The 27254-nt window shown below is 44.4% G+C and overlaps 1 long non-coding RNA gene across 1 annotated transcript; it reads right to left on the minus strand.

Annotated features, from left to right (window-relative positions):
- Positions 1 to 16355: 16355 nt before the first annotated feature.
- Positions 16356 to 18317, minus strand: LOC119699387. Its single transcript, XR_005256401.1, has 3 exons — positions 17823 to 18317; positions 17149 to 17216; positions 16356 to 16791 (listed from the first exon to the last, which is right to left on the minus strand). It is a non-coding gene; the product is annotated as an uncharacterized LOC119699387 (long non-coding RNA).
- Positions 18318 to 27254: the final 8937 nt, after the last annotated feature.

Genomic DNA, 27254 nt, shown 5'->3' on the forward strand with positions numbered 1-27254 from the left:
CTGACATTTTTTCCTGTTTCTTCCATCAAAGAAGTCGTAAACCAGTCAATTAATGTAAGAACTCATTTCACAGGAGAAGAGGGCCCTATTTAAGAAAGGAGCTTTTTTTTTTTTCCCCCTTTTTCCCTTTTCTTTTTTTTTTTTTTTTTTTTTTTTTTTTTTTTTTTTTTTTTTTTGGGTAAAACTTAGCAAAACAAGAGCTGTAATTATCAGCCTGAGACAGCCAAGCATCATGGAAAATTTTACCTCAAATGGTGAATGTTCAGCCAAGTCGGAATATAACAAAGGAAGATTTTTAGAATAGAAAATCTTGGGCAATGCTGCTTACGGTCTTCAGTACTCATTAGTGCCTGTGTTTTCTGTAATGCTGTAATTCGTTCTATAATATCATACCATGCTTACGATACTGCTTCAGTAGGCACTGCTGTCCTCTAAGAAGAGAGTTATACTCAGCATGAAGCAAATGTGTCATAAGACTTTTTAGGCCACATACACAGGTATAAAAACACATAGCAGCCTTTCAAACCAAAGCCTTCCTTATTAATAGTCTTAAATATTTATCTTGCTTCAGAAAAGGAAACATCTCCCAGTGGTGTGCAAAGGTGAGAGAAACCATTTGAGATGCACCTTGTCATGGTAGCACATTTTTTCAGTTCCCAGTGTATAAACATGGATGGCAGTGAAATTTGTAACAGCTGGGATTCTACACATGAAATAAATGCTCTGTAAATAAAAATATGTATTTGGAACTTAGATGCACCAAGAATAACCTTATATCCTTTAGTATGTAACACTTTATATTTCTCACTATCTTAAATTCTTTGTTTACAGTAATCATATTTCCATACCTCATATTTCACCGTGTTTTTAACTTAACCTGTTGAAAATGTGTAAGAAGGTTTGTGCATCTGTTGAATGTTTTTATTGAATGTGTTTTTTGAAAGCATGAATAATTTGATTTGATAAAGAATTAAAATTAGTTAGACTGAACCAAAACAGACAGGAATTTAAAAAAACATATAAAAGTGATACGAATGAGGTAAAGAAAATGACATATCTTCCTAAGCTAAAACAATTACAATAAAAGGGTTTCAATTAAAAATATTAATTAAAACTAAGGGATGTAAAAGATGGGAAGACAGAATGGGAGAGAAGTGAGCCAGTATCACAGCAGCCAGAACAGTTTTGTTAACGTGGAGGACTCATGTTTAATATCCAGTATTTTCCCATGCCCAGAAAGGATGTGAATCCACATCACAGCCCTGCTCAGACAACACCCTGATGTGGGAAATGTGAAACCCTACAGGTTTCATTGAAACTGAGTCTCCTTGTCCTCAGTGACAGCTCTAAGCACTGTGCTGTTGAATGAAAGGGGATCCCTTGTCCTTGATTTTGCAGAAAGCCTCCTCTTTTTTTTAACAGGTGTCTGAATCTTTTGACTATGCTAAACCAGCTAACAATGAAAATTGCAGGACTAGTTTGTCTGCCATGTTCCAATGCATTTCTTTCAGCTGGAAGTCTCTGGCAAAAATAACTTGAATTTGCAAATATGTTTGAACTGCCCTGAAACATCATTTGTGGAAGCACCTGCTATTTTCCAAAATATGATTCGATGGTGATGATAAAAGTAATGATAACAGCTGTTATTGTTCAGGTAACTATGAGTATTTTGTTATTTCTTCTTTTACATCACTTTTATACTGCTTCCTATTTATTTGCCTGCCTGCAGCATATAATTTTAGGTATATTTTCTTACTTATTTTGTTTCCTCTTCTCCACTGGAATTTTTGATGGTGCCCTCATGGGCTTATATATCCTCAGGTGCACAGCCACACAACTCCATGACTTCTTTTTATATTGCCTGGGCCAAATCTCCTCTGGTTTTCCTCAGGTGTAATGCCAATGAAATCAAGTTACATCAACAGACTTGTGCAACTTAAGAAAAAGCAGAGCCCTTATCAGTACAGTGCCTCAATATATCTTTTCTTTCATAATGTCTTTCTCATCACATATCTTTATTTACAGTTTCCTGTATTATTTCTCTGCCCCTCATTTTAAAATCCTGGCTTTTTTACATTCAGTAGCCATCATTGTGGTCTATCTGATCTAGACAGCTGTGCTGAGACAGGGGATTTTGGAATATTACTGTAAAAACTGGAAGCTTTTTGCCACACTTGTATTCATTTTAGTGGTTATCACTGTAACAGTTAACAAAAGACACAAAGACATCCATACCCAAAACAGCATATGAAGATTTAATTTTTTTTTTAAATGGCACATACATTTAAATAGCTCCTACTTTTCCCATTTGGCAAGGCCATTGTTGTGGCTAATGTATGTATTTCTGAAAACAATGATACATTTCCAGTAGTATCTTCCACAATTTTTTTTCAATGAGCAATAAAGGAGGTTGAGGTGGGATGTGTTTTATCCCACCACATTATATCATTCCTCTTTTTCCTCTTTGTTGGATGGCAATCAGGAACCCTCATGCCAAGCTTGGGAAGCAACAGCATCTGGTTCCTTGGCAGATTCTGCAGGCGGTCTTGTTGCCAGCCTTTAAGCTGTGTCTGGGTCTGCTGCATGGTTTGGCTGCAGATGGGCTCTCTGGGTTGCCTTGTGCTTATGGGTGCCAGTTTTGGCTTACCTTTGATTCTGAGGACTTTACTCATTTTTATTCATTTGTGAATAAGGACCCATCCAAATGCTTCATGAAACCAATATCAGAGTGTACCAATATTTAAAATGAAAAGGGAAGGAGGCCGTTTCCCTTCCCCCTCCCCTCCCCAGGATAAAACATTATAATAGCATCTGCAAATGGATCTGGATCTATCAGTATTTCCATTATAAATCAGAGGCTTAGAGCTTAGCCATGAATATTCCTCCCAGAATGAAATGCAATGCGGCCACTTGTATCAAAACAACACTGAACATTTTTTCAAACCATCTAGGCATTCCCACACTCACTTCCCCTTCCTTCCAGAGGGATAATTTTGAAGACACAACGGTCTTATGTCAAGCATATGTCCAAAAACCTCTGTATGGGAAAAAAAAAAAACCACTTTTGTTGTTTCTAGGTGCTGAGGTTCAATGCTGTTTTGTAGCCACATAGAAGAACAGTGCCTAGGCCTGAAAGAAAAGACTTGAAATCAGAGACTTGGTGGACACCGAGGGAGCTTTGGCTGTGAACGCAGCCCTCCTGCCTCGCTGACCCACAGATCCCCAAAGCCTGGGAGGGTGCAGTAGGAAAGTGATGTATCTGCCCACTGTATTTGCTATCAGCTCCTGCCATGACCCCTTCTGGCCACCCTTTGGCCTGGATTTGGGCACCCAAACACCCTCTTGGCAAGAGCTGCCTCTCCTGCAGAGTATGGGGGGATAGCATGGTGTGGGGAGGCTGTGCTCCCTAATCGGAGGTGTAAGGCTGTTGTCAGGGGGGAGCCAAGTGCCTCTGCCCAGCCAGGGAGTGCAGATACTGCTCAGCACAGATGGCCAGGGGGGTATGCCCAATTACCAAATTAAGCCTTCAAAACATGATGTGACTCCTAGCATTTTGGAAGGAGCCTTCCTGGACCCCGGACTTCAGTGCCTGTACCTCCACATGCAGAGCTGGACCTGCTGCTTTCAGTCATCTTGGGATGAGTGCATTTGGGGCAGCTTGATTCTCTCAGGAAGCAACAATTCCATGGAGTGAGAGGATATGCAGGGACCAGCATCCCAGAGAAGTGGGTGGGATGGGTTTGGAGGGGCTATGCAGGGGAGCTTGTTGGCACCCTATCAGTGTACATACGGTAATACAGGTGACAGTGCCTGGGGAACAAAGCATTTTCCCCGCCTACAACAGGGCCCTCTCAATGATGCCAGATACTGGGCAATGCTGGGTCACAGCTGTTTGTGCTGATTCCCAACATGACCCTGTTTCCCTGCTGAGTGCTTCTAAGCAAGCTCTGAGCAGCCAGCCAGGCACTGGGGACAATGCACAGCAAAACCTCTCCTAATTACAACAGGATCCACAGGCACAAGTTCCAGTACTGATAATGACAAAACAAAATTAAAGTAAAAAAATCCCAGCAACACTTTTTCAAAAGGGTATTCCTATTTTTCTCTTTGCTGTTCTCAATGTAAAATACCAGCGCACAAAATTTTATGCCTATGAATATATGCTGAAGGAGTCATGTCAGTGACACATAGTGTTACACGAAATCCAGCTAAACGTAACACAACATTCAAAGCAGCAGTGTTTCTGGTGTCCCTTGCTTCCATTTTTAAACCTGTCTTTTCTGTACTTAGGAAGAAAGATTCTTGCCTTTCCATGTTACCCTGAAGTCTATAGACACTCTCTGCACATGATTTACAGCAGTCTTTCTTGTGAAGTCTCTTCCAAGATTCATCTTTTCACAATCCTTTGTAACAATCTTATGTTCTTGCAGTCTTTCTTAAATGGATCAAGGCAGAATTTGAAAAAGTTAAATCACAACAAAATTGTTACAGATTCTCTTTTGCAGGTTATTTCAGGAAGGAAAGTGATTCACCTTTAAAATGAGTGATACTCCCAGTCTGGTGAAAGGCTTAAGTATCTGTGCAGTTCCAAATATGGGAGGAAGCTACCTGCATTTGATGAAATAACTTGCCTTTTAAATTAAAGTGCTTAATAAGTTTCAAATGTCAGGTCTCGTTCTTACATGTAGGTCTTGCCCTTGTCTAAAGTTAATTTCTATTTTAGGCTGTTAAAAGCATACATTACAGATCAAAATAATAACCAAATAATCAGTTAGTCTCCTTATTGGGAACCTCTCCCCTCTTCTGCATGAGCAGTAATAGAATTCTCAAGGAAATCACCCACTAGCATTAAAAACACAAGCTAATATTATCTCCAAGAAAGACTCCAACATGACCAAAGACAGAGGGTCCAAATAACAGAGCAGGTTAAGTGCTGAAAAACAGGACTGGTGAATATTTGCTTAAATGCTATTTGAATTCTCATTTCTTGCTGTGTTTTCTGGTTGTTTCCTTAAGGAAGTGAGCTTTGACTATTGTAGAGTGGTTGGTTGCTCTTTGTAATGTTCTTATTGACATAAAACCCACAGATGTTTATGAGTTTGTGGTCTTTCCTTGTTTACTGTTCTCTTTGACAAGTTTCACCTACCCAGAGAGAAACAGACAAGGTACTGTGTGTTTTAGGTGATCAGCTCAATGAGGAGTGAGTAGCAAATAGGAGACTGTCAACCCAAACAGTTCATAAATAAGGCACAGGATGAAAATCATGAGTCTAAACCATTGACAGCCAAAAGTAAAAATATACCAAAAGCTTAATGAATACGCTCAGTGCAGTTCCAGCTTGTCCATCAATCATCCACCAACAGAAGTGCTACAACCATGGTAAATAATATTTAAACAATAGTATTACTATTGCTAGCTCTGTTGGACATGACCGTTGTCTCACAGAGGAGGAGGGTCAGGCAGGCATGTCCTGCCCTGAGTTTAGAGCATATCAGAGATGCTGCTCCACAGAGATGTGTGTCCACGGCCACCTCTCCCATCTCAGGTCTTTGCTATATAAGCAAAAAAGTAGAGGATTCAGTTATTGCTGCTGGTGGCTTGCTGTGGATCCAGGCACAGCGGTTGAGCGAGGCATCTTTGTTGCTGTCTCACTGTCCAGTTTCTAGTGGGCCAAAGAGCACAGTACAAAAGCTGTCATCCCACTTGGCTCTCATTGCTTTCATTATTGGCACCAGTAGCTGAGGCCAAGGGCTGAATGAGCACAGGGGATGAATCCTGCTTTGAAAGCTTGCAGATCAGAACTGAGCCATTTTGGAAGAGCAACGTGAGATGCCTGCACACTTCTTTCTTGCATGCTCCTATTCTCTAGCTAACGAAGGAAATTATGATCCTGTAGGGCTAAGAGGACTCTTCCAACATTCTGGCATTCTTGCTAATGGTATGAGAAAGTGGTCAGGTATCAAAACTATACTCCAGGAAGAGGAACTTCTGAAGAATATTGGTCTATCCCCTTGATTTCTTGTCCACAGACAGTTTTTTGTTTGGGAAGATTTGCAGAAAACCCATGTCAGGTATTTTATTCTTTCTTTAGTTTGGCTTGCCAGCCATGTTTTACCATGCTTTGAAGACATCTATAGAGCATTTAAACCCCTCCTTACATTTACAGCCTATCTTATTCATTTCCCTTCTGTGGCATTTCACCTGCAAACTTAAGGCTCTTACCATTTGCCAAGAAACATCCTCAACTCCTCACTGGGCAACAAGGCATGCACACATGAGCAGCAGCTGCTCCTTTATGTGCCTGGAACAAGCAAAGCTTGGAAAGTCGGGAGAGCCGTGTAGTGCAGCCCGATGTATGCAGAATGGGGGTATTTGCTGCACAGCAAGCCAGCCATGTACACATTGGCCCTGTAAAATGGCAGAAGCCCTACGTGCCTTCTACACCTGCCCACTTTCCTCTGCCCCCCAGCTAGGGCAAGGCAGCCCAGCATGCGTCAGGTCTCTGCTGTGGCCCTGGCCATCCTGCCTGAGGAAGAGAGGGAGGCAGGGGACAAATCCTCTGCTCTGGCCCCGGTTCCTGAAGCAGAGGAGCCACCAGCCAAGAGCACAAGTAAAACAATTGAAGTAAATCTTAAGGTTTCACTAGTTTGTTTGGGTTTTTGTTGTTTTCTTTTCCCCTTTTCTACTGTGTAAGCTGTCTCTTGTTTTTGTTTTTCACAGGTTTGGCAAGCGTTTTGCTTTTACAGCTCAAGCTTTGCCCAGTCACAGAACTGCATATAGGCTTTGCTTAGCTTTTGTCTTGCATATTAAACAAGAATTAGGAAATAAAAGAGATATTATTAGGGTTTGGACTTTCTGATTTTGGAGTCAATAGGAGCTTTGTTCTGCACTTCTGGCAGAGGAGAAGGGAGAGCAGACTGCCTCCTGTTAGCATTGTAACCCAGGGAGTTTGCTCTTGAACCCCAAACCAGGTATATGCCTCCCATCTGACCTCTTCCACAACCCTGCTTTCAGTCCCTGGCAAGAAAAACCTTTCTGTTGGGTCCACAGAAGCAGGATAAGGTCCAGGATGTTTAAATCCTCAATACTTTCTGTTATTTCCTGACAATACCCAATTCATTGGTCCAAGATTTGAATACACATCTTCCTCGCACCATTTCACAAAAGGCTTGGACCCCAAGAATAGAAGAAACCACTGCAATACAACAAGGACATATAAATATGAATGTCAAACTGCCCCGTCAATGAAATGCTTTAAAATGCAGGGAGTGCCATGGTGCAGTGGGCCACAGAAACACAATGAAATGATAATGAGGACAAACAGAGATGAAGACCACCCACCAGTAGTTTTATGACTGTGACTTGGAACGACAGTTCTCAGCGGGGCCATTGCCACTGGACACCATTGTCATTTTTAGCACATGCTAAAGTAGCAATTGTGCACGGACATTTCAACTGTTGCCTCTGACAAACAGCAGCCAGACTATTTATGAACAACCCCCAACCCCATTCTTGTGCGTTTGGCTGTGTCTGTAGGTAGGAGAGAGTGGAAGACTGCTACTTTGTTCTGACAGGTTTTCCCATAGTCACTGTCTGCTACTCCTTGCATATGCTTAATTTTCTGAGGATTTATGCTTGCCCCTTCCTAGACAGCTCTCCAGCATTAATCTTCCTTACCCAAGCTTCTACCCCACTTATGCTGTAGTCTCCTTCATGCTGTATTGTGTTTGCCCTCCTTTCCTAGAGAAAAAAACAACATTCAGAATTAGGGTATCAGAGCAAACTTTTCTAGGGCTTGGTTGTGTACGTAAGACAAAACTTGGGTTTTGGAGGAATGTAGAAGACGAAGGAAAGACAAGGCATGAGTCTGTTCCTGATATGTTTGTTCACCCTGCCAGGGAGGTGCATGTGCTGGATCAGAGCACCTCCCAGGTGTCCTGGCGTAGGTTTCTGCCTCTCTATCCCCAAATGCTGCCACTCATTTTCTTGGCAACTCTCACCAACACCTCATCTCCAGCGCAGGGCACAGGGGGTGCAAACAGGGTGCAGGAGAATTTTCTCCCACCCAACTTCCATGCCAGAAACAGTTTGGCTCAAGATTTAGGTAAGCAACAAGTCTTCAAAACAATGATCCAAATGCAAATCTTTTCTGTTTTGTAACTCTGCTAGAAAATTACCAAATCACATTTAAGAAATGCAGCCTTTTAGGTTTGTTCACTGTTTCATAAATATCTGTAGATTACACAGCACTCTACCAGTTTGCTTTCAAATTTTATTGTATTAAGAAACTCATCTGAAAAGCATTTGATATCTAATATATTCTTAATCCGTCACTCTTCAGATCCTGTAATAAAATGTGTAACTGAGAGAAGCTGTTCACATTACCACCATATCAGGTCATCACTCCCAAAGTGTTCATTATGTGATGTTGCTGAAAGGTGCCATCTTCACAGCCAAGACATGCCCAATTTATCCATTAGGCATTCCTTCAGTAGTCATTTAAAGTGAGCATGATTGGGTTTTTTAACTGTCTATGCTTTACCAAGAAGACAGCTATAGCACGGCTCAGAAAATAAGCACTCATGTTATTCTCGATGGGCTGTGCAGAAAAAAAAAATGTTTAATTTGCATGCGCATGATGGTAGAGGAAGCTGACTCAGAACAAGCTGTTGGTGCTTTTGGATGGTCAGAATTAAGGGACTATAGGAGCAGTGAGAGGTCTCCAGCATGGACCAGGGAACACTGTGTGTGTGGGTGTTGTTCTGTGTGTTGCATAACCCCTCAAAAATGGGGAGTTATGTATTCATCCCTCAAGGAAGGGATGAAAAGAAAAGGAGCTAGAGAGGAAGGAGGGGAAGAGTGATCCACAGCATACAGAAATACATAACTGAAGGTGCAAGGAGACAAGGCACAGCATCCCCAGCTTATTAACTGTGGGGAGCATTGCATATTCAGGTCTGCTTTTATCTCATCAAAGCTTTGGGAGGAGGCCTGAGACACCTCACTGAGACACACCTTAGGTAGCCCACGAAGGCAATGGACAGACAGACTGGAGGGCAGCAATTTCATAAGAGAGTTCAATAAACCTCAGATAAGAGAGTTTCCTGGAGCTATCTATCACTTTTTGTCCAGCTTGAAAAGGGGAGTCCGTCACTGTCACAAAAGTACAGATATGTAGCAGACAGCCACCTTCCCTGGCTCAGAAAGCTTCCTATCAAAATCTGCACAAGATGGAATCACAAAATACATAGTAGGAGCTGAGGGAAGCAAGAGCTTCTGGATCATATCATAGGCAGGTAGTGACCATGGCTCTGCAGGAGGGGTGTGCTCTGACTCTGTGACTCCTCTGCACAGGTCTTGTGCTGGGCCAACAGCTCAGGACTGGCACCAAAGCTCTTGAGCCAGAGGACTGTCTGTGTAATCCAGACTTCTGCTTCCAGAAGCAAGAGAGCCAGAAAGGCCTTCACCATGGAGTTATAAGGACTGACTGCCTGCCCAATCCAATCCCAGCCCCTTACGGAGCAGAGGGGTCCCTGGACAGCAAATTTATCTTCTGTCTGGGCACCCCATTCTTATCTCAGCTTTCAAATGCACAAGGTAGGAGAGTAGTGTCCAGTGATTCTCTGCCATGAACAAAATTCTAGTTTATAGATACTGGGTAGGAAACTCAGCCTTTCAGTGCAACACAACTGTCCAGCTATAAAGCCACTGGATCTACAGTGTCTGTAGGAGTGAGAATAGTACCAGAAACTGGAATTTTCCCTTGAAGTCACTCCTTGCACTATTCCATGACTTCTCTGAAATTTGAGTTAGTGAGTACTTTTGGTTTTGCAGTAGAAATCTGGTGCAGGTAAATAGCAGTCATCTTTCACACCTCATGGGATGTTTGCTGTTGCGCAGAAACAAGGGTCACCTTACAGAAAGTTCAGCAGGATAGGCTTGGCAATAGCACTGACATTCTTTGCCAGGCATAAATCCTCAGACTGATGTTTCCAGACCTCAAAGACTCCGCTTCCTTTTCAGCCTGGTTAGTTAAAAGCTTCTCTGTGGTGCTAGCCTAAGTGGGATCTGAGAAACTCTCAAATATGCATCAAGACACCCAGCAAGACCTCGTAGTGTGGGCTGTCAGGTTTCATAATTTGACATATTTCCCAACTGAGGCACATGTTGGTGAAGTGGCATATCCAACATTGTGCAGGAAAATTTCTGGTAGAACTGAGAAAAGAAGTCAGCTCGAAGTTCTCTGTCATAACCCTCACTCCTTCCCCTTCATTCCTGCTCCCTGAATCCCCCTTTTTCTTAATGCCTCAACATAGAGATTAAAAAGGCCATATGACGAAGAGGACACGTGGTTGGAAAACACTGTATGTTTTAAATTCAGCATAGCTGTGACAACAGGCAACAAGAAATGGGATTACAAACAGTCAAGCAAGTTCACACATGTTAGTTATGTCCAAAGAGAGTTGCTCTCCTTTGTTGCAGTGTGCTTCACTCATCTGTGCAGCTGTGCATCTGGCCTTTTGTTTCTCTACCTATTCTCATAGGTGACTGTTGTAATGAGGAATGACAGAGATGGGGACCCGACAGGCAGAAGCCTCCCGGATTGGGTGAAGCATGGGACTCACACGAATAAGGCACTTCAAGCAAAGGAATCTGGAAAAGATATTCAAGTATATACAAAACCATAAATACTACGAGCAACACTACCATTATGTCAGTTTTGCTTTCCAGCAGATCTCTGTATGCACTCAGCCTCACACTGGACTCTCTAGCAAATCTCTCCTGTTTATTCTGTCTGTGTTCAGATACCATGGTGGAGACTACACATTTGCTCTGTTGAAGCACCTCATCACAAGTGTCTAGCTGGTCCCTCCTCTGGACTGTGCTGAGCTTCCCCAAGTCCAGCACAGCTTATTCACTGTGCCAAACACAGACCAAGTCACCTAGAGCAGCATTTTTCAAACTCTGCCTCTGATTTTTAAATGGTGGGTTTGGTACTTTGTAGGGGAGATTGATGCCTGGCTGCCAAGAAATGTTTATTCTTGTGTTCTTGCCTAATCATTGTCACAGATGATTCAGCAAGAGCAGAACTGCCACTCTGCCTGAAAAAAAAAAATCTGCTGGGGCTTGTTCTTGTTCATTTTGGAGTAGAAATGAACAAAGATACATAGAAAGCCATCCTTGTCTTCCCAAAGGGTAATTTTTTGCATTTTGAGGAAGGAATATTAATATTTGAGGGCTAAAATTAGAGAAACTGCACAGGTAGAAACATTATTAACATAATTTATGGCTTATGTAAACCAGGAAGAATGTTTTCTGGGGGATGTTTTGCTGTCTGCAAAAACCCAGAGACCTAATATTGTTTAGCCAATTTTCCCCTGCCATGAGGAGGTCAACAGTCATGTACCCTCTATGTTGGACACTGTCAAGCCTGTTTACTGCCATTAGAAGGTCCCAGGAGAAAGCTGGTGAGTTTTTGGCAGTTTGTGGCAGAAGAGAGAGCTACAGCTGCAGAGCAGTTGTTGTCATAACACCTATTCATCATTATCCCTCCCATCATGAATCACCTACTGATAACCAACCCCTCTTTGTTTACATTTATCACATCTAGAAAGCCTGTGCTTGCTACCAGGACCCACATCTCTACCTGGGAAAACTGGCTGCTTTTGTGCCAGTATTTCTCCCCCAAACCCAGAAAATTCTCGAAATCTCCCTGCTGAGAGAACAGGGACAGCTTTTCAAATGTTTTGTTCACTTCCACTTAAAATTCAACCGGAGTATCTAAATTAGGAATGCTGCTACATTCCAGCTCAGAGATCTGCAGTGCTCTGTTACAAAGAGGGGCTCCGTCTCCTCCTCGTCATCCAGAACCCTGCCTTTCTGGATCGGCTGGTCTATTAGCCTAGGTGGAAAGCTCGGTAGGGGGCCTATGTTGTACCCTTCCTTCTGTGTCTGGTACAGCATGGAGCACCATGTCAGCGATGCACTAATACACAAGAATAATCAGCTCATCAAATCAGCTTCATTAGTTGGAGCTCGAGAGCACAGCTCTGCTGCCCAGCCCTGCAGACACGCAGCCTGCCTCACCACTCCATCTGCTGCAGCCGAGCAGGAGGGGTCTGCCCATTCGGCTGTTCACGCAGAAGTGCAAAAGCCCGGGACACCGGGGGTACTCCGAGCATGTGCCATGTTCCTGCCTGACACATGTCACCAGGGGACCACTGCTCCTCCCCTGTCTCTCATATGGAGACCAAATCCAGCTCCAGAGTGCCAGCAATGAAGCCGCTAGAGCGAGGTTTTAGGCCACTAATGATTTTCCTGGGTTTTGGGGGGAGGGGAGGGGAGTCTGGTCCAAGAAGTCTGCCTCACATCCTTATCGCAAGGCGGACTCCTGGAGGCCACCGCACGCTGCAGGTGGGTGGCTGAGCACTGGGGACCCTCTGTGTGACAGGAGAGGCGAGAGGTGGCAGTGCAGAGGCTGCTGGAAGGTGGCTCATCTCCGCAGCAGGCTCGGGGCTCTGCGGTCCCTGCATGTCGCTAGCAGAGGAGCAGAGCATCAGCAGGTCACGAGTTTCACAGATTTGTTCACTGCTTGGAATTTCTGAGTGAGAGTATTTATGGATAGCTCTGGAGTTATTTTTATGGGAATGGCTCTGTAACTAAGCACTTCAGAAAAAAAATCAGGCCATCATGTAGATGAAAAGGCAGGTGAAGGGGGCTTCACTTGAGTGTATCCAGTTTGGAAAGGGATGGGTGTTATCCCCTAGAAGGTGCTTGCTATGAAAACCTCTAGGGCTGGTTGTCTTCACAAAAGCTCTTCCTGAAACAATGATGAATAATAAACACGTGTATATTTCTCAGTCTTTGGTATTGCCAAGGGTCTGTGCAGAAGTATCTGTTGCTTACACTGAAGTTCTCTCTCTCTTTCTGTGTATTTTTAGCATGGATGGAGATATAGTCTCAGAAAATGTAATGACATGTGACATGCAGGATTCATACGTATCTAGGCAGTATGGGAATGTACCATGTAGGAGGAGATGTAACATACTGCTTGGCTTCTAATACCCATTACTTAAGCACAATAAGGCGCCTTATGGAAGCAGATAAGGGGGCTCCCCATGGAGCCTAAGCATTAGAAGACATATGTTTATCCCATACCTGTATTCTCTCTTTGCTTTATGTCATTGCATTTACTTCATGCAATATTGGCTAATGGTTTTTACTAGCTTGTCAGAAATGCTCTGGGCGTTCACCTTTAGAAGATTATCAGTTTTCACAAGAAAACAACTATCAACTCAATTTCACCTCTCCCATGTTACTAACAAATATCTGCTAATGAGTCCAGCCTGATACCAATGCAATCCTATGGCAAATCATCTAAAGTTCAAGAGAATTTCTCTGCTGATTTTAGGACAGTCAAAAGGCATTGCTCTGTCCTGGAGTTACCTCTGCAACTTTAACAAGATGAGACAGTGAAGTTTTGCCTTGTAAGTGGTTCTAACAAAATGGCTTTTTTTCCCAAAAAAAATAGCATGTTTAAGGAAGCATTAAATGTCCACAGTATCTCTGCCACTGACAGGAAGTGTCTCAAACAGAAGGGATCAGCCTCTTGCCTCCCTTGTTTTCACATTGCAACCCACTTTTAACAGGAGCTGTATCCTGCAAATGGATACAGAAAAGGACTGCTAAAGGATCTTAATATCATAGTTCAAGCAGAACTGCCTATTTTCCTAACTAAGGTTTGAATTGCATTGTAAAGATAGACACTGGAACGGTTGACAGCTTTAACAAGAAAACTGTGACTGCAATCCTAGTGCAAACCATACATCTTGTGAGATCAAGTGGAATGCTCTGTACAGATGCCAAAAGAAGCTGAATGTTTAAAGCCTGGGGTTTTTTTATTAGTAGTTAATGTTGTATATTTAGCACTGAAAAGATCATTTAACAGCACATCAGTCTTGCCAGATACATGAGTAAAAGGAAACTCAAAAACCCCACATTTGTGTGGGGTGTTTTTGGTCTGAAATTTTAGGAGGAAACAACCTACCGACTGCGAACTGTGCTGAACTAGATGGAAAGACTGCCATTGATTTCCATGGACTTTAGATCAACCAGAAGGAGGGAAAGCAAAATGCATGCTAGGATGTTTCCTTGGTTATTTGCCTGTCCTTTTAAATGCTATATGTGACATTTTAAAGTTCAGGTGTTAAAAAAGGAATGATAGCTTCATGAAGGGTTTGTCAGTGAACTGCAGAGTTTAGAAGGCTGTTAAAAATATGAATATAAATGTCTCTGTGCATATACACTACAGGGACAGAATTTAATTTAGCTGGAGCTGGTGGTACCTGACACTTTCTGCTATGAGAGCCTGTTTTCAGTTTTCTATAACTTTGCCAAGTTTTAACCATTCAGTGTCTACCTCACACTGAATATTTTGCATCTCTTGATTCCACCAGCAAGGTGATGAAAAGCTACCCAGTACTGCAGAATGGAGAAGGCAATCAGGGGATCTGGCCACAAGGGAGAGAGAGTAAGTGACAGCAGGAGAAGCATGCACATGGACAAAGGAGGGGACAAAGTGAAGTGGAAGGTAAATCAGATGAGGGCAGCCAGACATAAGAGAGAGTGATGGGATGGGGTTAAGGGCTAAGCCAGCAGGAGAGGCAGCCTGGGAGAGAAACACAGGAAAGGTTGAGGAATAAAAGACCCCCAAAGCATTCTGAGCAGTAAATCCTTGAATCATGCATTCATCTTCTTTAGGTTTTTGGTTTTTTTTTTCTTTTTCCCCCAGGCTAAAGAAAATGATTTATGCAGCACCAAGCATAAGGGGGCCCCATTCTCCACTGGCTGGTAAGCTTTGCTGTGAGGAACACAACGGCAGCAACAGCAAAGGCAGGAGATGCCTGTTGTCATTTCAAAAGCCCTGAGAATGACTCACTGGTCAGACTGCTCCCAAGAAGAAGAGTTGCTTATTGCAACCGTTTGCTTTCTTTTCCTGTCAAGACTGCAGTTTTGTATGCATTTTCCAAGCACTAGGAAGAGGCTATGGGACTACAGAAGTAGGCAGAAAAGCTGAGAACGAGAGAGCAAGGGCAGGGAGTTATGAACAAAGGCATACAGTGAGGAGGGAGACAAAGCACAGATGAGGAATGAGAGCAAGTGAGGAGATGCAGGGAGGGGAAGAACCACCAGATGGGGGACAAAAAGCCACGTAGAATCTCTCAGCATTTCTAACTCTTCCCTAATGTATGTGTATGATCCTTGTGCAAACACTTCCTCCCAGAGGTACTTCATCTTCTGGGCACAGGGATGGATGCAGAGTCAGTAGGAAGGACAGCTGGAGAAGTAGATGATTAGACATTGGTATGTCAAAAGATGTTCTCTGGTGCACCACATCAGTGGAAATGATTGAAGAAAGTCCCAGCTCCTGTGTTCTCTCTCTCTCTGCTAGGTTTAAAGCTTGATGTCCAGAAAGGCAGCACAGATTTCCTTGTCCTCCGACCCTGGGACCAGAAGCCAGCCCCACCTGAGGCACGATTAAAGCTTCCCTTCTTCCCATGTTCCTCTGGCACATTGCACATCATTTCTGTGGAGTTGTTTACATGAGGTCCTGCTAACATGCTCTCTCATTCTTGAGCAGCCTGTGCCTGTGTGTGTCCCTGATCCACGGATTAATGGTAAGATTATGCTTGTGGTAGCTGCCAGGTTGCACTGCTGCCGGGAGACAGCGTGTAGGAAAAGAGGTGTCCCTCTTGCTCCAACTGCATGTACCCATTGCAGGCATTTCTGTAAGGGAGGTTATTTTGGAAGTGCAAGGAATCACATGATTCCAGAACAAATGTCTCCAGGAGATGTTGCTCTTCCCACATCTCTTCCAAAGGGGAAAAAAGAAAAGGAAAAGGTAGAGGAAGACTTCCAGCCAGCCCCACTAGCTTTTGCAGATGAATTCTCCTAACAAATGAAGCCTTCTCACAGCATCAGTTTTGCACACAGGTTACACCAGGTTTTTGGGCATCCCCCTGTTCATAGCTGCCTGGCAAGGAATTTGGGAAATAAGAGAAACATGTGAAAATGCTACCCTGGACCTGTCACTAAATGGGTTATCTGGAGTTTTGGCTAATCAGTTTCTGTGATGGATGTCACCCAGTCTAAATGGCATTGCCTCTGTGCATGCCACAGTATTGAAAAAAAATGTTTTGTTCTATTTTTTCCTGTTTCACACATGTTCCCTAAACATCTGAGAGTCTTCGAGTGTGAAAGTTTTTCAAAGGGCTGCAGAAGCCCTTCTGAGGCTAATTTATCCATGTGACTATTTACTTCCTATAAACGTCCCCATCCTCCCAATGGATGCAAGCATCTGTGGCAGTCAGGCTGCTTTGCAGGACAGGACCCTAAGTGATGATTGATAGGAGAGGAGAACACAAGGATGCATGAGTGAAGCGGGGCAAGGGAGCCGAGCCAAGCCAAGCCAAGCCAAGCAGGGTGACTGTTGCGGTTAAACATCCCACAGCAGTAAAGAGGTTATGGCTTCTCCTGTTGTCTCACTCTTCCTTTCACAGACAGTCTGGTGACTACCACCACCACCACCACCACCTTGGGAAGTAAATAAGGTTCAAAACACCAGCAGAGGGAATCAGTAGTTTTTATTCACTAAAATATGTGTTGCTTAAAAGAAGAAAAAAGAAGAAGAAAAAAAAAAGCTGTAGTCACACAGCTGTAGTCTGGTCTCCCACGTTTCAGCTGTTCCCTCTGTCCACAGGCAGAAGTAATGCGTCACTTTCTGAATTGTTTCTTTAAAGAAAAAACAACAACCCAAATCAGTTAATCAACAGCAGCAGTGCTGCCGACTGGGAACGGTGGGCTCTGCTCCAGGCAGGAGGCACAGCATGCCTCTAGGAACGGCCGCAGGTAGGAGCCGCGCAGCTCAGGGCTCTTGGGAGCACGGCAGCCCCGGAGGGAGGGTCTGTCCTGCCCAGCCGGCTCCCGGCGCTAGGCCGCTCTGCTGGATTCGGGAGAGGCTCGGAGCCCGGCAGGTTCGAGCAGGCTGCGGAGCCCCGGCGCCACGGCCCGGCCACGGACAGGGCAGGAAAATGCTGCGTTCCCCGGCAAGACGCACAGGATTTCCTGCAGCGGGTCAAGAAAACATACCTTCCCATTGTCCCCGCCATGTCACGGGGAGTCCTTGTGCTCCGCTGGGGACAATGTCAACTCCTACCCTGGCAACCAAGGAAAACAAGGACGGTTGTTTGGCATTTTACGCGAAGCTGCCGCCCGCCTCCCTCAGCAGACAGGCCTGGCACGGGCAGGGACGGCCGCCCTCATGGCCGCTAATGAGCCTCCCTCCCTGGCCGTTGGTTGGCCCCGGAGGTGGAAAATCTGTGGCAGCCCCAGGGAAAAAAAATCTCAACTTAAGACAAACAACTGTTTGTGGGGGAGGCGGCGAGGAGCGGACGCCATCCAGCCCTTCCCAGCGCGGTGCTGGTTGCTCCCTCGGCCAGGAGCTGGGCTGGGCAGCCAGCGAGAGCCTGGGCAGTGTTGTGGCCGGGGCCCAGCAGTGTTGTGCCCAGCTGTGCCCAGAGCGGTGTCCGGTCGGGAAGGGCTGTCCCAGAGGCACAGGGCTGGTGCGGGAGGCCGTGTCGCACCCTGCAGCGTGCCCGGGCCGGCCCCAGCGCCCACTCCTCTACCATCCCCGTTAAACTGCTGGGTGAGCTTCCTACTGCCTTGCTCTGGTGCTCAGTGTATTCACTGTTACTCCTTTTGCCTCCTCTAAAAATCACTTTATCGTTCAAATATCAGCCACGGAGAGGAAACGGCACTCTTACGTTCATGCAAAGCCCAGGACTCAGTCTTCTCGTGGGCGCTGAATGCACAGAAACGCGACATGCCATGCTGGGCGCCCGGGAGGTGGCACGGCCCTGGCCAGCACATGTGCCCCGGGCACTCCGAGTCCCGGCCCGTCACTGCAGCCTGGCTCCTGACCGCCTCACAGCCCCCTGAACAGAGGTCAGGGAAGGCTCAACTTTGATACTGCCGGGCTGGCACAGCTCCAGGATTAAAGGCACTATTTGTTTCCTGTAATACTTTCGTGAACCTGCATTTGCTTTTTGTCATAACACCAAGCCGGCAAGTGCAGGATGAGACAGAGCGCCCTGGAAGGCAGTGGCAAGAATTATAAGAAACTGAGCATTTTACAGGAACTTAAAGGAAAGAAATTACCACTCTGACCCTTTGAAATAAGGTAATCTTAAAGTACACATGGAAAACATGTAAATCAGCTGAGTGTTAACAGCAACATGAATACACACAACCCAGTATGTAGGACTTTACCTCTGGTCTCAAGACGGTGTGTTCAGTTGCTAGCAAAATACAGATTTTCCCTCTCGTTTCAAAAAGTCAGTCTGTCCTGTGTTTCAGTGCCCCCTAGAATTAGTTGTTTGACTAATACTAGTTATTTGCCTGGTTAAGGATTATTAATGAACTCCAGCATAACGGAAAGGTGAAAATACTTAAAATAAAGCCCTAGAGATAGAAGCACATATAAGCCAGGCTCCTAGGCTTCAGAAGTGCCCCTGCCGCTAAGCCAGGTGCGTACCCAAAGTGCCATGGAATAGAGCTGTGTCCAGAGCCAGTGTTACTGTATGGCAAGATCCACAGAGGGTATCACATCGAAGGCTGCCTGTTCAAAGAAGGAGAAAAAGACATATGTAAAGAGATTTTACTGTTACAGTAAAAAAAACCCCAGCAGCTGAAAAGTGTTTGTCCAGGAAGGGGGAACATGTGTCTTTAAATTTATCATAGATAAATGGGCAGAAGGAATAGCAGCCAAGATTTCCTTGTCTGAAAGGCTGAAGCTAATACTGTCATCTGTGGTTAAGACCCATTTGTCAAACAGAGTATGCTGAGAATAAGGAAAATCAAGTCTGCCTTCCCTTTTTAATTTGACTTAATTAGCCATAATTCCCCTTACTGAAATAAAGGCATTTTCAATTGCAGGACACATTTCTGTGTCGTTACTTTTACTAAGGCAAATACATAGCTCCACATGCAGGGAAAGCAAAAGCCAGACAAATGTGCTGCAAAAACAAGATGCTCCACTACACTCACCTCCTTCCTTGGGAGAGGAGGACAGAACAAACAACACGTGGCAGATGTTAGCCACACAGTTCAGTGCCCTACTGGGAGGCATGCAAATACTATCGTGATACACAGGCTGGGAGAAGCTACATAGGAGAAAACAGGGCACTTGTTGTATGTACGTTAGATTTGCCCCTCCATAGCTAGGAGGAGGCATGCACTCATAGCACGGCACAGAGTACATAATGCAATTATAATTGGGTGCAATATGTTCACAGCGCTTAAAAAAACGCTGTCTTAAAAAACTGAGTGCCACGTTCAGATGGCTTAAATTCCCCAAGAGCCCCTGTGCCTACTGCTTCCTACTGGCTGCTTCTGGTCCTTCAGCGGTGCCCAGCCAAGAGGAAACTTCAGGGCACAGATGGAGTTCAGGCTAGACAGTCCATAACCTTCACTGGATCCCGCTGGCATCCTGTGGTGCGAAACCTGCATCCCAGAATTACTTGGAGCAGTTGTCCTCCCGAACCCGATGAGCACACTTGCTTAAAATAGGCACTTGCAAAGGTGTGGCGGGGCCAGCCTTAGGGCTCGCAGAATTGCTGAGGGGGACTGTGAGCCTCAGAATATCCTTGTAATTCATCTGTAATGTTAAACTTTAAATAACTGTCTTCCTCTTTCATTCCTTTCTACCTCAGCTAAGAAATGCAACACACACTGTGTAAAGGGACTGTCACCAGCTGTTAATAAGAAAGCAGCTTTAGCTTCTCTCCGCTTCTCTTGTTCACACGTAGACAGTGTTGGAAATCAGTGAAAACGGGTGTAGCCCCTCTGCTACCGCCACCACCACCTCCCACAAAGAGAGCAAGTGAGAAAGGGAAGAGGAAAGGTTGAAGAAACGGGCTGACCTACTTAGGTACTGCGAAGGACGAGCATGCAGGCTCTGAGTGCTGGGATGGCTGCGCGCGTTTGTTCTGGGCACCTACTGTTACCCTGGCATTCCTCCAAACAAATGGCTTTACACCCAATTCCAAAACAGCTCCTTCCTCCTCCTCTTCAAAATATGCCCTCCCCACCGTGCATGCTCTCCCTGTGATCCTTGCTGCCTTGGTTTTAAAACGGCCGCTTCCCTGAGCAGGCAGCCAGCCCCTGTCTTCTCACCCACCTGTTAATACCTGGCCTCCTGTTTGTCACATGGCAGCTCTGGGCTCTGGACCAGGACCCCCCCCTTGCTCCTGTGCCGCAGCCACTGCTTCCGGCATGGGCCACCTGTCCCTCCTGTCTCAGCTGAGAAAGGACAGGACCTAACTGCAGGGTAGGTGGCTGTCAGTGAGCGGACCCGGCTTGCGAGGAGTGGTTTCCAGAAGCAGGAAGGAGAGAGGAGGCAGGTCTCCTTGCTCTCGGGAGCCCTGACTCAGACCCCTTCCCGTGTGTTGCATGCCGCCCCCTCTGCTCCGCTGGCTCTGAGCCCCTGAGTGGCATCACTCGAACCCTGCGAGTTAGCCAGCCTGAAAATTATACCCGCTGGGATCTGGCCAGTTTGCAAAGCCTAATATCAGTGATTGCAAGGTGGGATCAACACATTCAGGCAACACAAAGATTGCATTATAAACCCTTTTGGATTTAGATGGCAAATGATCCTTTTGCTCTTCAGACAGTATTTCTGGCAATTCAGAGCAGTCACAATTGCTTGTCAGAACAACCAAAAGTGCTTCCCTGGCAGCACGGCATATCTTACTGAGAGACTGGAAGAACCTTCTTTGGTTTCTATATAAAACACACTTATGACTCATATAGGACTCAGAAATTGTCTTAGTTAGAGATAAATGGGAAGATACACTGCAGATCTGGAGAATGATGCTTGAGTCACAAAGCTAGAACCGTGATCAGAAGGCAAAATTCCCTAAAGTTTGGGGTCTTAGGGAGACAAAAAGGGGTTTGTTTGCATTTACATGCAAGCATTGCGTTTGGCATTTCTTCTTTCTTTTTTTTTTTCCTTTCCACTTTCTCACTGAATGTGTTCTGGAGTATTAGAGGTCTCGCAATTCCTTTTGTCTACTCCTGCTAGCGCCTTGTCTTTCTTCACACCAGTGATGTCTCAGAAGCAATGAAAAGCAGTTCCACTGAGTTCCACAATGCCACATCAGCTTCAGTCCTTTACCAAAGAGTACGTAATGACATTATACAAACCACAGTGAAAGATCATTACTAGGGTGACAAAATCAACACTGAGAAACTAGAAAAAGCCACTAAGCTGGCTTGTGGAGCTGCAGTTTGGCCCCTCTTTGCTTACACATACTGCATCAGTCTTCAATTACATGAGCATAATCCTGCACCGTTTGTCCCACAGAACCCTTGCCTCATCCAGCTCATGGAGCAGGCGGTGCTCAGTTAACAAGCAGCTATTTATACTGGGTTTGTGCTCAGTACAAGACCCTATGCCTTGTTCACTGAACAGTGCTCAGACCCCAGTGAGATGGAGCAATTCACTTTCCTGAAGGCTCTGCTGTCCTATGAAGACAGGCTGAGAGATGTGGATCTGCTCAGCCTGGAGAAGAGAAGGTCTGGCAGACCTAATAACATCCTTCCAGTACTTACAAGAAAGTTGGAGAGGAATTTTTTTTACAAGGGCATGTAGTGATAGGACAAAGGAGAATGGCTTTGAACTGAAGGAGAGAAGATTTAGATCGGATATTAGGAAGAAAATCTTGACTCTGGGGGTGATGAGGCAGTGAAACAAATTGCCTGGAGAGGTTGTGGATGCCCCACCCTGGAAGTGTTCACAGCCAGGTTAGACAGGGCTTTGAGCAATGTGGTACAGTGGAAGATGTCCCTGGACACCTGGAACTGAGGGATCTTTATGGTCCTTTCCAACCCAAACCATTCTGTGATTCTAGTGTATTTACCAATGTTGTGTCAGTGGGCTTCATTTCAATAACACCTTTTGGAGATGAGAAGGTGGAATTATTGTCATTTATAGATGGTGGATTATACAGGGGGATTAGAGGGTTCCAGTTCTTCAAGGTGACCCCTGTGGGGTTCCTGAACTTTCTGTGCTTCACACACAAGCTCCCACCTGCATGTGAAAGCTCGGTACTTCTACAAAAAAAACTGTAGTAGGCACTTTTATCATCTATTCACAGTGGAAAATTTGCTTTCAATGATTTAACTTATATAATGTAGGATGTTCTGGAGCTTTCTGGGATTTCCTTCATATACAAATATTTGCCAAAATAGTAGTGACAAAAGGATTCTCTCAGCAAATTTTTTTTACAACTCTTGCATGCTAGTTTCCAGAACAGCCGATTTTAAAATATTAATCTCTTTAGGAGTAATTTAATATATCCTTCAGTTATTTGTACATTGAAAAGGACTTTCATATCTTCATTTGATACTGATATGTTGCCATACTCTTTCCCAAGTAGAATGAAAATATTCATTGTTTCTGCATTATTAACAAGTTTAGCATCCCCCTTCTTCCCAATAATATGCTAATGCAAATATCTTTAACTTCTACTATATTAAATAAAATGTTCTTGACCTCAGTTTGCTGTTCCCCCTGCTCTTTGAATCCGCTTTGGTTTTTTTTTTTAAATTTGTTAGGTTATAATGTTGCGTGTTTGGTTTCTCTTGCCCTTCCATTTGCATTTTTCCCCCTAAGTTACGACTCCTCTCTGCCTTGCAAACAGAGTGAGTTGTCAGGCAGATCTGCCTTCTTTTTCTTAATTGTGAAAGCTTGACCAGTTGACCATATAATGACCTCTGTATTCTTACACACCCTTCTTGGTGTCTTTGCAAATTTTTACTCCTAGCTTTCCTCACGTTTCTTATCACCCTGAGGTATTAGCCCTCCTCAAATGTCAAGTACACGTACTACTGGAGATACTGTCTGTGGTGTAGTGAGTGCATTCAGGTTGTGAAAAATGTCCCTAAGAAACTACCAACTTCCAGTCCATCTGCACACACCATTAGGAAATCCAAACTGGAATTCCCTCATGCTGGCTACCATGTCTCTCATGTCAAGAAAGCCTCATCGACAGTGCTCTCCTGAGAACACAGTTCTCCTAAATGGAAAGCCATTGGGATCCCCCATAACAATACCATTCTTTTCAGATGCTGTGAGAAAATTACTAAGAAGTGCTCTTTGCTGCTTGTTGGTTGGTCTGCACATTCCTCTTCATGATTTGACCTGTTTGGTCTCCTGTCTTCAAAATGATTTATGTCCCAGCCTCTCTGCTCCCTATTCATGCCTTCTAGGCTTTAAGTTTATTTAGCTCCTTACCTCACTAGATCCAGTCTCTCCCTGACAGCTTGCTCTGTGTTTTATGGTCTACTCCTTCTTCCTCATAGTGGCCAACAGGCCTAGCTAGTTAAGCATTCTTGAGCTTTCTGTCCAGTTCTGGTACTCCTATCCACCTCCACTTTGGCACTTTCAGTTCTTTTTCCCAGACCATCCTCTGTAATCACTTTACCAAATTTGTCTTCCTTCCCTGGTTGTGTTCTCCACTTCCACTAGTCTCACCATTTCCTAAGACCCAGCCTTCTTTGTGTCTCAGCAACACAGGTGATCCCATTGTCTGTCCACAGTTTGTCTCCAGTGCTCGCTCACTTCAGTACTCTGTTCCTTCCTGCCCCTGGCTCCTGTTCCCAGCCTACTTGTGCAGCCAATCCCAACCCTAGTTGTTCTTGCTCTCCTGGCTCTCTAGGTCGACAGGTTCCTTGTTTCAGTTTTTCCATCCCTTTTGCCATCTTCATTCCAGGTGCTGTTTCCTCTGCATTTGAAGCCTCCTACTTAAACAAGACCTACCAGGAGTGGCACTGAGGCAATAAGTTAACTAAGCAGAAAGTGCTCAAGGTTTTGTTATTTGCAGTCCCAGTTCTTCAGTTAACTGCATCAGAGACCTGGCAGAGCCTCTGCCCACCCCTCTGGAAGCCAGTTGAGTAGTAACCTGATGAATACCCATCCACCTATAAGAAGTTGCACATATTTGCCAGTCCACCAGCTTAAGCTGTTATATGGATAAAGTTCTGTACAGTACAGATATGGCCCCTCTTCTCAGTGCTGGCTCTAACTCAGCCTAGAAGAGTTATTACAGGAGAAAACTGGCTTCTGTTCCTCTACTACTGGCCTCAGACATGCTCTGCTCTTTCATGGAGAGGTACAGGTTCAGCCGCTATTGTCTCTTGGAGATAATGATGAGATGGAACATGCACCATGACAGTGGCATTCTTGGGGTCTTTATCTGTTTAACATTTAGAGAGTATCCGCTGAGCAGCTCTGAAGTGAGATTTTTGGTTTTCTCTCAAAAGCATGTGTTGGCCAAATTAGGTGGATTTTTCAGAAATGTGATACAAGGCATATCCTGAAGTCAAGGCCAAACCCCTGCCAGATTTCAAGCCCTGCTTCAAAGCATGGGAATGAAGCAATGGTTCCAAGAAAAAGTTGCCAGAACATTTAAATTTGGGCAAAACAACATATTTTCCCAAACCTCATTCTTGGAAAAGCCAAAGCTGACGGATCAGAAATTTTCCCAAAAAAATAAATCAATCAACCTGAACAGTATGGCAAATTTAACTTCAAATCATTAATGTTTGGCACAGCTGTAAGATGCCAAACCCATGATTTTGTAATGCAAAGATGTGAGCAGTTTTTATAATAAAAAGCAGGCCAAAATCACTTGCAATCATTATTATGCCCTCTTTAATTTTTAGTATGCTTCTATCTTCCCCTGTTGTTTACAAGTTAAAGCAGATTTTCATGTATCCTAAAAGATCTTTTAAGGTCAACACTTCACATTAAAATCTGCAAAAAAAAAAAAAAAAAAAAAATTAGAAACTGTGCTTTTGCTTTCAAAAACAAAAATCAAAATTACAAAACAAAAAATAAGACTGAGAATTTGCTGGTTTTTTATTCCACAAACACACCTCACAAATGTCAGGTTTCTTAGCTGTGCAATCAATAAGTGAGGTGTAGAAAATCACTAAATATTTTTCACCCTGTTCTGAGTAAACATGCAAAAAGTGACTTATTTTCATGGAAATGCATGGGAATGTCTCTTTGGCTCCACAATTATTTGCCACATCCACACCAGCTAAAATTGTAAACATTTGAATATGAAAAAGTTCTATGGGAACCAGTTTTGTGCAGACAACTGAGGGCGCGTTAGCACTCAAAAGTCCCTAACTGAAGGTGTCCAGTTGCTAAAATTTGAAGTATCACCGATGACAGCATTACAACTGTGTGGCAGTATCTTTCCTTTCATGATACACTGTGTTATTGCTTGGTGCCTTGCTGCAGATATTGTTTAGCCAAAACTTCATTGACTTGAAAGTGCCTTTTTCTGTGCAGAGAACTGAATTTTAATTTTTGATTTACTAGCTGCAGTTTTTTTGCTCTTGTCTCAGTGACCTTGTTTCCTCAGTACAAAGTGTGGATTCAGATGTCTTTTAAGAGTCGTCTCCTCTGGTTTCCCCAAGGCAGCAGAACCTCTTATTTTCCTTCACAAGACATTTGAGTTCCATTTATTAATGGAACTTACTAAATCCATTATTAAATGGTTTTATAATCAATCTGAAATAATGTTGAAGTCATCTGTGGAAAATTGCAAAGTGTGGAGACGATGTCATCATATATTAGCAATGCTCAAAAATAAAATAAATAGCTCCACAGGGCTTTTCCAATATTTGTGGAGTGGCACACCTCCAAAGCACACTCAGAGAGGACAGGGTGCTTTTGGAAAGGTTATTTGCATGCACCCAGGCATGCAAGTGCACACAAACACGCACACATGGACTGCAGGCACAAAGCTATTCTATTTTGCTGGCTGGGAAGAAGTCAAGTGTTGGAGGACACTCAGTGCTGCCTGCTGCCAGGCTGAATAGGGTTTCTCTGTTTTTCTGTTCTGGGGGTGCACCACAACTGGGAAGAGCAGTCCTGCCCTGCCACTACCCAGCAGGGCAAGAATGGGCAGGACTGGCATCCTCCATGGAGGACAATGCACAGGAAGGTGCCAGCAGTGCACTGAGGGTTGTGCTGGCCTCCAGGAGGGGAGAGTGGCAGCTGGCATGAACTCATGCCCCAGGCCAAAACTGGTTGGGGAGAACTTTAATCAAAGGATAATATTCACAAAAATTCAGAAGGCTGGGTATAATACCTAGCAGAGGCATCCCTACATTTCGAGGCACAGTGCTTACTGATGACAATCTCCATACATAAATCTGGTGTGCCCTGCTTGCCTCTCATTAAGCATATTAGACCTTCATGAGGAACGTTGCTGTTGTAGTCAGCTTAGTTACTCATTTTCTCTCTGTCCCCCTCAGCACAAGTAATGAGCATGCTGAGGCTCTGAGACAGATAGACAAAAGATGATAGCACTTCCTGAGATTCATATGGCACATAAATACATAGCATTTGATTTATGCTGTGTTGATGCTATTCATCAATTGCCTAATTAAGACCTAGAAACTTTGAGAGACCTTTGTAGATGGGAGAAAGGAAAGTCATCCCTCTGATGCTAGAAATATGGAAGAGTCAGAGGTCTACAGGTTGTGGGAAGAGGGAAGTGCTCTGTTGTGTCTGATCACTGTGGAAACTGCTGCTCTGCTTTTGGGTTCACAGCTCGAGGGAACAGCAAGGATCTGCTCCTTTCAATAGGCAGATAGAGCTGTATTAAACCCCTCCACATAAAACTGGGTAGATCAAGAGTTGCGCTTCATTTTCCTCCCCCGTCCCCAATTTAGAGACAACATAGCTGTGAGGACGTTGATGTGCCAGTGAAGGCAAGGGTGAGCTCAGTTGTGCATCATTTGCCAAATGCGTGAGAGTGTGTGGGGCTGTCAGTGCATGGGGCTGAGTCAGGGCGAGGGCATCTTCTGCCAGGTCCTGGGGGAGCAGAGGAAAGAGACCAGCAAGACTGCAGCCTCAGAAACTTTGTGCTGCTTTTGTAGTCAGTAGCCACTGCACCAGTCATCTCTGCATATTTTAAAAATGACAGGCAGTTTGGGCATCTGCTTACATCAATATTCTGTAAATACAAGGATAAATTGGTAGCCCAAAACAGTGAGAAAGCTTTGCATAGGTTCTGTTTTGAATGCTATTTATTACACAGCATGATATACACAGCACTCTTATTCATGTCAGTGGGAGTTTTATGCAAACATGGAAAGCAGAATGTGGCTCAAAA

Source organism: Motacilla alba, chromosome 3 (assembly GCF_015832195.1).
Source record: "Motacilla alba alba isolate MOTALB_02 chromosome 3, Motacilla_alba_V1.0_pri, whole genome shotgun sequence".
NCBI classification, from domain to species: domain Eukaryota; kingdom Metazoa; phylum Chordata; class Aves; order Passeriformes; family Motacillidae; genus Motacilla; species Motacilla alba.